At 36.3% G+C, this 12,536-nt stretch overlaps 1 pseudogene across 6 annotated transcripts; it reads left to right on the forward strand.

Moving 5' to 3' along the window:
- Positions 1-3,739: 3,739 nt before the first annotated feature.
- Positions 3,740-6,766, forward strand: LOC145137054 (U3 small nucleolar RNA-associated protein 18 homolog pseudogene; annotated as a pseudogene). 6 transcript variants are annotated; one of them, XR_013720841.1, is made up of 3 exons: positions 3,740-3,944; positions 4,070-4,339; positions 4,943-6,766. The product of XR_013720841.1 is annotated as a U3 small nucleolar RNA-associated protein 18 homolog pseudogene, transcript variant X2 (transcript). The 6 variants fall into 6 exon arrangements; XR_013720840.1 differs by having other exon boundaries at positions 3,740-3,940; XR_013720842.1 differs by having other exon boundaries at positions 3,740-3,940; positions 4,082-4,339.
- The last annotated feature ends 5,770 nt before the right edge of the window (positions 6,767-12,536 follow it).

Raw genomic sequence — 12,536 nt, forward strand, 5'->3', positions numbered from 1 at the left:
GCAGGGTAGCGTATCGATTGGAGCTACCTGCGGAGTTGAGCCAGATTCATAATACCTTCCACATGTCTCAGTTGAGGAAGTGTATAGCCGATGAGTCGACGGTTGTGCCGCTGGAGGATATTCAGGTGGATGCGAGCCTGAATTATGTTGAGAAACCGATCACGATCCTGGATCAGAAGATCAAGGTTCTGAGGAACAAGGAGGTGCCTCTGGTTCAGGTCCAGTGGCAACATCAGAGAGGGTTCGAGCTGACTTGGGAGCCGGAGTTGGAGATGCGGGAGCAGCATCCAAAGTTGTTTGTAGGGCAAGACTTCGAGGGCGAAGTCTGATTCTAGTGGGGGAGAATTGTAACATCCGGATTTCCAGGTATTTTATATTATTCATTTATTTTGGGCTTAAGAGATGGACTCGACGAGTTGACGCTTAGACTCATCGAGTAGGATCGTGTTTGCTGACTGGATTAATGAACGGACTTGACGAGTCGGAAAGGATGGACTCGACGAGTCCGCGCTGTAAGCTGAAACCCTAAATCCCCGGGCTTGTACCCTATTTAAAGGACCTTATGGCCCTTAGTTGCGGCTACCTTCGTCCTAGAGAGCACCAGAGCATCTGTGAGCCTTGAGAGTGAGAGAAGAGCCTTATTGTTCACCATTTCTTGTGTGTTTTAGCAAGAAAGAATGAGGTAGGACAAGCTAAGCGGGTTGAGGAGCTTGGATCCACTTCTATTTGATCAGAGGAAGCTGTTAGAGGTAACAATCTGTGCCATTCTCGTGTTTATAATGATTCTAGTGAAATCTAGGGTTTCTTTATGCCTCTGTTAGTTTGAATTTGGAGTATGTGAGGTCCCAAGGCGAAATGGTTCATAGATCTGGACCTTAAGAGGACCAGAGAGTCCTTACCACTCTGTTTTATGCTATACCTTTTGAGTTATGAGCCTAGGAGGCCATTTTAGAGGTTATTTCACCAAAAGAAGCCTTGGGTGTGTTGCATGTATACCAAGATTCGACCTTTACATGATTATCATGCTTGGGAATGTCAGATCTATAGGTTAGAGAAGCCGATCTGACCTCAGAAGGTCATTTGAGTATGATCATGGAAGCAACTCGCCGAGTTCTTAAGTGGACTCGACGAGTCGAGTCGGGGTTGCCCCGCGATTCATGACAGGCGTAACTCGTCGAGTGAAGGGGATGACTCGACATGCCAAATGAGGCTAGAAGGATTCAGAGGACCCGCATGGACTCGCCGAGTCGCCCATGTGTACTCGACGAGTCGGGTCAAAGTTTGACCGTTGACTTCCGTTGACCTTAGGGTTTTGGTCAAGACTGATTCAAGGGAATTCAGGGAGGGGTGGAATGGTCTTCTACCCAATCCTTAGGGATGAGACTATGAGATAGTATTGATCGGGAATGTTATTTGAATGATAGGAGGAGGCTAGGTCGGGACATTGAGCACGAAAGTTTATCCGACTTCATTCGAGGTAAGTCTTCTCACTATACTATACTTGGAAGGGTACCTATATGTGACCGGAAGGTCTTATATGCTATGAGATGTATGTGTTGTATGCTGTTATGTGATATGTATGTGTTATGTATGTTATGTATGATAAGGACCAGAAGGTCAAGATGATATGGACCGGAAGGTCAAGAGGTTACGGACCGGAATGTCGATACGAGTAGGACCAGAAGGTCTACCGGGATTTGGGACAGAAGTCCCCTGAGACACTTGGACCGGAAGGTCCCACAGAGTTATGGCCTGGAAAGGCGTATGTGTTGTATGTGGTATTTTGGGAAACTCACTAAGCTGTTATGCTTACAGTTGTTGTGTTATGTGTTTCAGGTACCAGTGAGGATCGCGGGAAGGCACCGACATGATTCGTACACAATCCTAGAGTTTACGTTTTGAGATTCTGGGAATTGTTTTGTTATAATGACATTGAATACATTATGTTTTAATATTGTTTTTGATGATTAAAAGTGTGGTTTAAAAATGAAAAATTGTTTTTGAAATTTACGTTGTTACACATATACTTACCATGTTTCCAATAAAGACATTATAATTTTTAAAATATATGTACATTTAATCGTATAAGTTAATTACTAAAAGTATGGATTTGATTTATTTATTTTAAAGACATGATTGATTTAGTTTAATGAGTATTTTAGTCGATTTGTGAAAAAATAAAATTGCTTTTTGTTAAAGGGTTAATGTCATAAAAACCCTCAAGTTTTCAGGGTTTTGTCGGTTTTGCCCAAAGTTGAAATTTATGTCTGTTTTTACCCAAACATTTTCGAAAAAATGTTCGGTTTTACCCTTTTACCGGTGATAACAGGTTTTCCAGGTTACCATTATATTAAATTCGCAAAAAAAACCCTTAAGTTTACCATTTTTTTTGCGTTTTTACCCTTAAGCTTATAATTTTTTTTACACTTTTATCCTAAGTATGTTTTTTTCATAATATACATATTCATGCAGAAAAATCGTATTTATATACGAAAAAATATTTAATTAAATATTGTATTTATATTTTTTTTGAAGTTATATATATATATATATATATATATATATATATATATATATATATATTTGTTTGTTTGTGTGTGTTTCTATTTTTGCATGGTTATACCATATAAAAAGATAAATAATATTTTTACAATTATGAATATGTGTTTTATAGATATAGTTTTTAGAATTATAAATACATATTTTTACATTTTTATATATTAATATGTATCTATAGTTCTAAAAATATATTTATACTTAAAAAAAAACATATATCAAAATACATATTTACACTTCTAAAAATATATGTATATACTTATATAAACATGTTTATGAATGAACAAGTTTTTTTATTGATACGTATATTTTTAAATATATAAAAATACTTATTTGTAGTTCTAAAAACATATTAATTTGTTTTTTTACATCTTAAATGGTTTATCCAAAAAAAACCCATACACACACACGCGCATACACACACACACACACACATATATATATATATATATATATATATATATATATATATATAGAATTAACATTAAAAAATATAAATACAATATTTAACTAAATTTTTTTCATTTATAAATATACTTTTTCTGCTTGAATACGTTTAATATGAAAAAAAAATACATAGGATAAAAGTGTTAAAAAATTATAAACTTAAGGGTAAAAACGTAAAAAAAAAACTGTAAACTTAAGGGTTTTTTTGCGAAGTTAATATAATGGTAACCTATTATCATCGGTAAAAGGGTAAAACCGAACATTTTTGGAAAATGTTAGGATAAAACGGACATAAAATTCAACTTTAGGCAAAACCGACAAAACCCTGAAAACTTAAGGGTTTTTATGACATTAGCCATTTGTTAAACAATCGTTGAAATAGCTTTTGGATTTGAAGTTTTTTGTTTAATCCAAAAGGTAGCTGCTGTCGAACGAATTTTTTTTTTTTTTCAAGTTTTTATTTTTTTAAAAGCAAGCTTCCGAAAACTAGGTGCCAAATATGCCCGAAATCCACGAGTAGACCATATCTTCAGTTTTGGAAAGAAAAAAAAAACGACTGTACAAAAAGTACGACAAAGGAAAATAACTACTTTTGCAATGTTGTCTTTTGAAAACCTAAAATTAGACCAAAACTATAAAACCGAGAGTGCTAAGTAACAAAAGTTTATGAAACCGAAGGACCGTTCTTGTAATTTACTCCTAAACAACTTGATTGATAAAATAAGAAAAAATAAATTAAAAAGAAGTGAAACTCTAAGCCCTCTGTCGGCAAAAGAAAACCCTGCCGTTCTCGTCTATTCTCCAGGGCCGACTTTTTTTCCCGCCGACTTACAGCCGCACCATCAGTCCATCACTCGTCTCCACACGTCGTCCTTTTCGGTGTCTTCTCCGTCGGTTCGTCATCTCTCCTCGCTGCTTCAGGTCTCTCCGTTGTCTGGTAGGTAACTGTCAAAACACATCCTTTAAAGTTAGTTTCACATTTCGCGTTCAATTTATCAATTATAAACAACAATCACATTCACTTGTTTGTTCATTAATAAATGATTGAATTTTTGTTTGTTTTAAGTGCGTTTTTCAGTTTTATGTTTCAATTAGGACATCATGTTCTTGCGTAAATTCCACTAACAATTGTAACCTAGAACGAAGCGTGTTAGCTTGAATGGAAAATTCCTCTATGTTATGAAAAGCTGCGGATGCTCTACCTGTATTTTGTACTACTGGCAATAGCCTTCGATGTTCTGATGTTACAACTGAAACCTATGAACTCTATGGAGATTGTGCCTTAAACAGTGCTTGCAGGAATATCCATGACCACATTTAGTCTACTGCTACTCAGGTGACAGGTCCCTCTAACTGTCTAGTCTTTCTATGCTAACGAATATGAGTATTAAGGCTTAACATATACAGCTCCAACCATGTAGAACTCGGTCTTTTTTCTACGTTGCTATATGTCAATTGTATTTGTTTGATTTAAAATACTGGAGCAACTGTCATTCTGTATAATCCATATCTGGTTAGTGGTTATTGTACATCTATTTCAAAATTGAAAGTTAAGCTGTTTTGTAGTTCTTATCAAGAATCTGATCACATTCTCCACTCGCTATTTAATAAAACCGAGAAGCAAAAGATCAAAACATTCTTGCCTTTCTTTAAACTTGGTGGATTAGTTTCTTAAAAGTTAAATTTTGTCGTGGAATCCTTAGGATAGATGTTGGAAAACGGTTGTTTGTCATGCTTTCAACAATACGTACGAGCCTTCTGCTCCCTCTTTTTACAACTTAAATTTCACACAAACAATATAATCTTATATACAAAGATTATTACCTTTAAACCTTGTACCTCAGTGTTTTTACCATGATTTGCTTTTGGAATTTTATCTTAACGATCATGCAGATGTGTTTGTTTCTGTCGTTTACACATGCTCTGCTTAATTTTGCAGTGACAGCTGTCTCAACAATGGCTACTTTGATTTCTCAAAATGCGGTTTCTAAAGACAGAGGTGAGAAGATCAAAAGAAAGAATCCTGATCTTGATGAGCCTTTAACATTAGACGTGTTACAAGAAACAAAAAATTCAGAAAACATGACCACAGTGAAGCCTAAGAAGAAAAAGAAAGAACGAAAAGAGGACAAACAAGCTGAAACCGAGCAAGCAATTGAGATGAAGAAACTCGAAAACGTCTTGTTTGGGTCTTTGTATCCAGTGGAATTTGGGAAGAACATTGAAGAAGAAGAAGAAGAAGAAGAAGGAGAAACTGCTTTGTTCTTCACTGATCGCTCTGCCAACAGTGTGTTGTCTGTATATGAAGAGGATGCAAAAACAGGAGAAATAGAAATTGTTGCAACAGAGGATCACGCCCCACGAAAACCCGTTTGGGTAGACGAAGAGGAAGAAAAAACCAACATAAACATTTCAAAAGTCAACCGTTTAAGAAAGATCCGGAAAGACGAAGACGAGAAACTAATATCGGGATCCGAGTATGTTTCAAGATTGCGGGCCCACCACATGAAGCTCAACCCGAGCACAGACTGGGCCCGGCCCGATTCACGCGAACGGATTTACAACTCCGATGACAGCGATCAAGAAAATGGAGATTTTGATGGTATCCTTCAAACCACTGAAGATCTCGTTGTTTCGGGCAGCTCAAAGCTGCTGCCCGGGTTACTCGAGTATTCAAGATTAGTCGATGCAAACGCACAGGACCCGTCCAGCGGTCCGATTAATTCGGTTCAGTTCCATAGAAACGGTCAGTTACTTCTAACTGGTGGACTAGACAAAAAGCTGCGGTTTTTTCAGATCGATGGAAAACGAAACACGAAAATTCAATCCATTTTTGTTGATGATTGTCCAATCAGAAAGGCGGCTTTCACCCCAGATGGCTCACAGGTTATCCTTTCCGGAAGGCGAAAGTTTTTTTACAGCTTTGACTTGGTCAAAGCAACGATGGATAAAATCGGTCCGTTAGTGGGGCGTGAGGAAAAAAGCTTAGAAACATTTGAAATCTCCCCGGATTCGAAAACAATCGCGTTTATTGGTAACGAAGGGTATATTCTATTGGTGTCATCCAAAGCAAAAGAATTAATAGGAACTCTAAAAATGAACGGAACTGCCCGGGCTTTAACTTTCGGGAATCACGGGCAGGAGTTGGTAGCCACGGGCGGGGACGGGCAGATCTACCATTTTGATATGAGAAGCATGAGTTGTTTCCATAAAGGTGTTGATGAAGGGTGCTTAACGGGTACAGCTCTTGGCATGTCACCAAACGGGAACATATTTGCAGCGGGGTCCGATAGTGGGATTGTGAATGTTTACAATAAGGAGGATTTTTTGGGGGGGAACAGAAAACCGATGAAAAGGATCGAGAATCTGACAACAAAAGTTGATTTTATAAAGTTTAATAGTGATGCGCAGATTTTGGCGATTTGTTCGAGTATGAAGAAGAACAGTATGAAGTTGGTGCATGTGCCTTCGTTTACTGTATTTTCAAACTGGCCACCAGCAAATAAGGCGTTGCAGTTTCCTCGGTGTTTGGATTTTAGTCCGGGTGGAGGGATGATGGCTATGGGGAATGCTGCGGGTCATGTGTTGCTTTACAAGTTAAATCATTATCAACATGCATAAGCCATAAAGCAAGCAAAACCCCATCTGTCTGGTTTTTACCTTATTGAAGCATGTTTGTTTTTACTTGATAGTATTAAGTTACAGCGACATCTATCTGTTTGCAGATATTTTTGGCTATAAACTGTTTTGGTTTCACTTTGTATTTTTTATTTTACTATTATTTACTTCTGTTTTTAGCTTATGTTGCAATTTCACAAAGAATGTGATAATCAGATTAGACAGACCTGATTAATCTTATTTACTTTCGTTTGTTTATAATCTATAAACTGAGTATTTTAGGTTGCATTTAGTTACGGAAAAACAGTTTTCTTTTTTCGTTTTCCCTTTTCAGTTTTCGTTTTCGGTTTTCATTTTTCATTGGAACATTTAGAAAATCAACGAACTAAACGCGTTTTCAAAATTCTTATTTTTCTTGGAAATTTTTTCCAGAAAACGGTCAATTTTTCCGCAACTAAACGCACCCTTAGTGTTCCGTTCTCCATAAAATCTATAAACGATGCATTGCGGAAGCTAGAGGGAGAAGGTAGAGACGTGTTGGACTTTGATACCAAAAAAGTCGGTTAAACTCATTGATACGTCTCATTCCATTAAGACACACACATATACAACAATCCATTAAGACACATACATATACAACAATCAGTTACATATCGAACCTATCTACAAACATATGCTAGAAATAAAAGATATACACCAAATAACTAAAATGTCTTATTAATAAAGCTAATATATTTACATATTTTATGTCGATATGTTTTGTTCTTTTGTCCATAAAATATGTTGATGATGAAGATGTCCTTCGATTTCCAGTTTTTGATCTCTTGAGTAGTTATAGTCGAGGAAGCGAATGATAGCTGCGTAATGCCACCTAACTAATGTGAAACACCCTCGGACAGACAATTTGTAATGGTCATTTAAAATAATAGTTCCAAGGCATTTTGTAGAACAATGATCATTTTTGGATAAACAAATTGCAGACAAGGTTTCAAATATGACATCTATAAGAAACAAGTGTCGAGATATATGTGGGGGTAACAAAATATCAAACGACAATAGTTAAAGAGTGACTATTTTAACATCAACTAGATGTCTGTTAAATGTCCAAATCTAAACTTCATAATATGAACACATGTTAAAATCGGTAGGTTATACTTCAGAAGCCTAGTGAACATTGCAGGAGTTAAAACATTGTTTGTGTGCATAGAAACTTGCAAAGTCCATACACACTACAAACCCTTAAAAAGGTTTGAGTGAATAAAAACTTACAAAGTCCATACACACTGCAAACCCTTAAAAAGGTTTGAGTGAATAAAAACAAAGTTCTTTTTGATTACCCTCAATAACTAGAAATAGTTGGAAATGATACTAAAAGAAAGATAAAATGATTTGTTAATTTATTATATGATTAATAAATTAATTAGAAATAATTGAAATTAATTAATTATTAATCATAATTAATCTGGAATTAACTCGGGATTAATTGAAATTAATTAAAGATGCAAGGGTTGAATTATAATTGTTCATAATTAAGCAATGCAGATAATTCTAGAACCCTTAATAGGGTTGAACGGTTTTGGGAGTGTTTCCAAGGTTTCTGGAAGCCTCTTAGTAACTAATATGGTAGCTGCCTTAAATAGATTAAATATTATTTAATTATTCAAATCATGGTAAACCCTAGATATTCACCAACTATAAATAGGGGCCTTTGCATGAGAAATTCGAAACCGCGCCTTTGACAAGCAATAATTTCAAATTTTCCTCTCTTATTCCTCTCTCCTAATTCATTCCTAGGGTTTCTAGGGTATTGGTCTGACTTTTATCACATCCGTACGTGAATTCCTTAATATGTTAAGCCGAATTTAACATATGGGAATCAGATGGTGAAAATAGTCATTGGGTTGTGAAGTACGAAGTAACTAACTTGGTTAGTTAGTTAGAGTACTTAGTTAGAGTAGCAATACATCTACCTTGTTGCATGAAGTAGGTTGCTGATGTCAGGGATGACAAAGAACCAAGTCGAAGGTAGTGGAACATGCTGAGATGTAACTGAAATGCAGACTTCCTAGGATTGACTCATATGAAGTAAATGTGAAAAGAGATGTGGTTGAGAGGCTGAATGTCTAGGATTGACTCCTATAAAGTAAATGATGATGAAGTGAAGAGATACGATGATATGCATGGTGACTTGCATATGTTAACATGTGGTACAAATAGTTAAAGGGTATTTGTCTCCATACCACCAGAGAAATTCAGATGTAGTGTGCCATATAGACTGGGCATTATACAGGAAGGAATATGAAGAACTTGGAAGTGAAATTTCTAGTGACCTAGGAAAGGTGTTAGAATATGCTAGATCAAACATACGCGCGAGAAGATTCCCAGAAGAGGAGTCTAGAAAATTTAGAATGTGCTTGGTAAAGCACATAGTTATTGTTAAGGCGCCTTATAAAGATGCGAAAATCCTAGTGGAGTCTAGGAAGATTTGTTGTATGTGCTCGTTTGGACACATAAATATATATTGAATTGCTTTGTGGTTTTCATGTGTAGTCACTTGGAAACTGCAGGACAATTCTTGGGACGAGTATGAATAAGTATGAAAGGTAGTATATACCTGTACTATTTGAAGCACAAGATTCATACTTGGATCAGGAAGAGTCACAAGGTTACTAAGACACTAGTAGTTGAGTAGATAATGTGGTTAACACTACAAATCCGTTTTGTTTGTTTCCGTCATTACCTGCGGTATGGTGGTGACTAAGAGAGTGGTTTTGGTTCAGGCCCTAGTGGCCATGAATAATCGAGTCCGAGTAATATAGATATGTGTTAATGAGTTGATTGGTTCTGAGAGCCTTGTTCGATGTAGTAACCGATTTTAGTCGGGAGAATTAAGAAAGAGGTGATCGAAGTGATCGATAGAAGGATTACAGCCTTCGTTAAGGGTGATCAACCAGTAGCTAGAGCTGTTGTCTGCTGTGATCTGGTTGTAGGTCGTACTCCCATGTTTAAAGAGGAAGGATCGACTTGTTAACACAAAATAGAAGGTGTTTTCCGTGTTAGTGTGTGACCCATAGAGACAAGAGTTTAGTTCGTTATGTAACTATTGCGTTGTGCAATGGAAGGTCATTAGAGTGTGACCATTTGGTCTGTTGCTATAGACGAAGTAAACACCTTATCTTGGGTTGAGTTTACGACCTAGTTTAGGAAGGAGCCGGAGTCTCCGATAAAAAAATAACGAGTTTGTAACTCCGGAATTAGGACTGAAGGTCCATCAGTGGATGAAAGAACAAGTGCAGGTTTAAGCACCACTATCAGTAAATAGGTTCAAACCTATCGATTATCGTTAAGGAGGCTAAGAGTGCAACAAACGTTGTATCTATTATCAAGCATATAAAGATTCATTCAAGTGTCTTTTGCGCGTTTTCACCCAAGTGCTTCAGATATGACCGAAGTGATCATTACAAGAGAATCAGTTGAAGCGCGAAAAGGTCGATCGTCCCAAAGAAAAGGAAAGTATAATATTGAGTTCAACAACCGTCATTGTTGCTAGTATTTTCATTATGTTAGTAATGCCCTCCTATACCATTTTGTATACGCATACGTTGGTGGACGACTTCGTGCTTGGGATTTGGATCGGTCTGTGATTGTGTTATATGAGAAGATCACTCACTGTGGGCACAAGAATGATGCTACGTGAGGATTTTAAAGTCATTGATATGACAATGAGGAGTTTCTTCCAAGAAGAAAATGAGCTACAAATCACATAAGTAGAGCCAACTTATGCATTGATCGGTTGTGAGTAGCAGCAGGTGAGGGTTCGAACCTAAGTGGGGGAGAACCAACCATTAATGTAAAAATGTGAAAGACAGCTCAACTTCAGATTCGACGTCTAGGTACAAAAGATTTGTAACACAAGAATCCAAGAGAAGTTTTTAGCTTCGGTTGTTATTATGTAAATGATAAAATGGGTGTTTTGGTTGGAAAGTGCGAAAACGACATCAAATATCGTGAGGGAACTTGAGACCATTACCTGTGCCTATATGTGAATATGAAGATCTTATCTTAGATCTTATCATCAAGTGTCTCAGGATGGTGTAGAACCACGATGTGTTATGGGTCATGATTGACTAAGTAATAGAAGTATATCGTTCTAGGTATCACATATGTAGAAAAATTTGTCTATAGAGAATGTTTTCATAGATTCGTTATCATGAATAAGTTAAAAATTTCGATTTAAGATAATCCTCTAAATTTCTTGAAAATACTTATGTTAGTGATAATGTGAAAACAGTTGTAGCTCGACAAATTCGAGACCCGAGAGGAGCTCGAAACAGTAGAGCTTGTGAACTTTGTCATTTAAATCCTTATTAGGATAAGAGAAATGGTTGTGTGGGGAATTCAGCTTAATAAAGACGCTTATTTATAGTGAAACTTTAATCAACAGAGTTGATGTTTCAACTATAGAGTTAGGTCGGTAGGCTGATAAGCTGTCAAAAAAGAACCTAAAATGTTGTTTCGAGTATAAAATAATGAGGACATTTGATTTAGTACCGTGTGAGCACAATATTGAGGCTAATCCTTACTTAGGTACCGAGATGCGATTTAAAGAATCACCATCCAGAGTTGTTTTCTTGTTGTATGATTTCGAGACGTAATCATCTTATGTGGGAGGTAACTGTAACGCCCGCGAATTCATGCCAGACATTTAAGATATTATTCATTTTATTGAATAAATCTAAATTATTCAAATAGGATAATTTCTAATAAATAAATAAGAATTTGTCGTACACGTTACAGACTATATAAATATTTATTTAAATGTATACACGTTATGTGGACAAATATTATGAGTATATAATATTTGTAGAAAATCATATAAATTTATCATTGAAAAATAAAATAATATTATTGATAGAAGATTATTTTGAATAAATAATCTAAAAGAAAGTCGTAGTAATCGTAATTACGAAGTCGTGAGTATAAAGAACGCCAAAATTTAACTTCGTATGAACAAGTTATGATTTTTCGAAGTTTCATGTTCGACACGATACAACGTGTGTGTCCTAAAAAGTGAAATGGAGATTGGTTGCTCTTTAGACAAAACAATCTAAAGGAAAGTTGGTGTCTACGTAAATACAAATTTGTCGATATAAAGAACATTGAGAACATAGTTCTTATGAAGGAGTTATGAATTTCGCAAGGTCTTTTTCATTGTATTCCTTATTGTCTGCAAAACTAAAAATAGAATGATCATTAGACGATGAAGTCTAAATAAAAGCTATAGTACTCATCGATACGAAACCAAAACTATAAAAACGTCAAAAACAGAGCTCGTATACGAAAGTTATGATTTTTCGAAGATCGCGAAAAGTTACCCGACGAGTGACACGTGACACCACCGAGAAAACGTGGCACCAATGGACGCGCAGCACGTGTTGCAAGTAGGGATCACCCTTCCTGTTGTCGACGTGGACGAACCAGGGAGTGAAACGTGTACAGGGCGCGACACGTCTTTTGAAAAATTCTATTAATAGGTGCGATGTTGGCTCATTTTTCCTCACAATTCCTTCCTAAACTCTCTTAAAATTCCCCGCAATTCTGAGGCCCGAATTAGGAGTTTTCAAGTGTTAGTAGCGAAGCTTTGGAGCAATAGAAGACCCGATAAAAAGAGCTTTCAGTTTTAGAGTTTTTCCCGCGCAGTTTCCTATTTATCGCTAGAAAACCTGTAAGTTGAGTTATACTTACTGTGCTTTAAGTGTATATTAGGCAACCAATTTCTGATTGTTTGCTAGAAAACCTGTAAGTTGAGTTATACTTACTGTGGGTCCATATCTTCCTCTTGTTAATGTGGATTTATAACCCACAGACGTATTGTGTAAGATAATGAGTGTCCATTCCCATAGGTGTTTATACTT

The sequence above is a fragment of the Lactuca virosa genome, chromosome 9 (genome assembly GCF_052849685.1).
Source record: "Lactuca virosa cultivar CGN04683 chromosome 9, Lactuca_virosa_CGN04683_v6, whole genome shotgun sequence".
In the NCBI taxonomy this organism is placed as follows: Eukaryota; Viridiplantae; Streptophyta; class Magnoliopsida; order Asterales; family Asteraceae; genus Lactuca; species Lactuca virosa.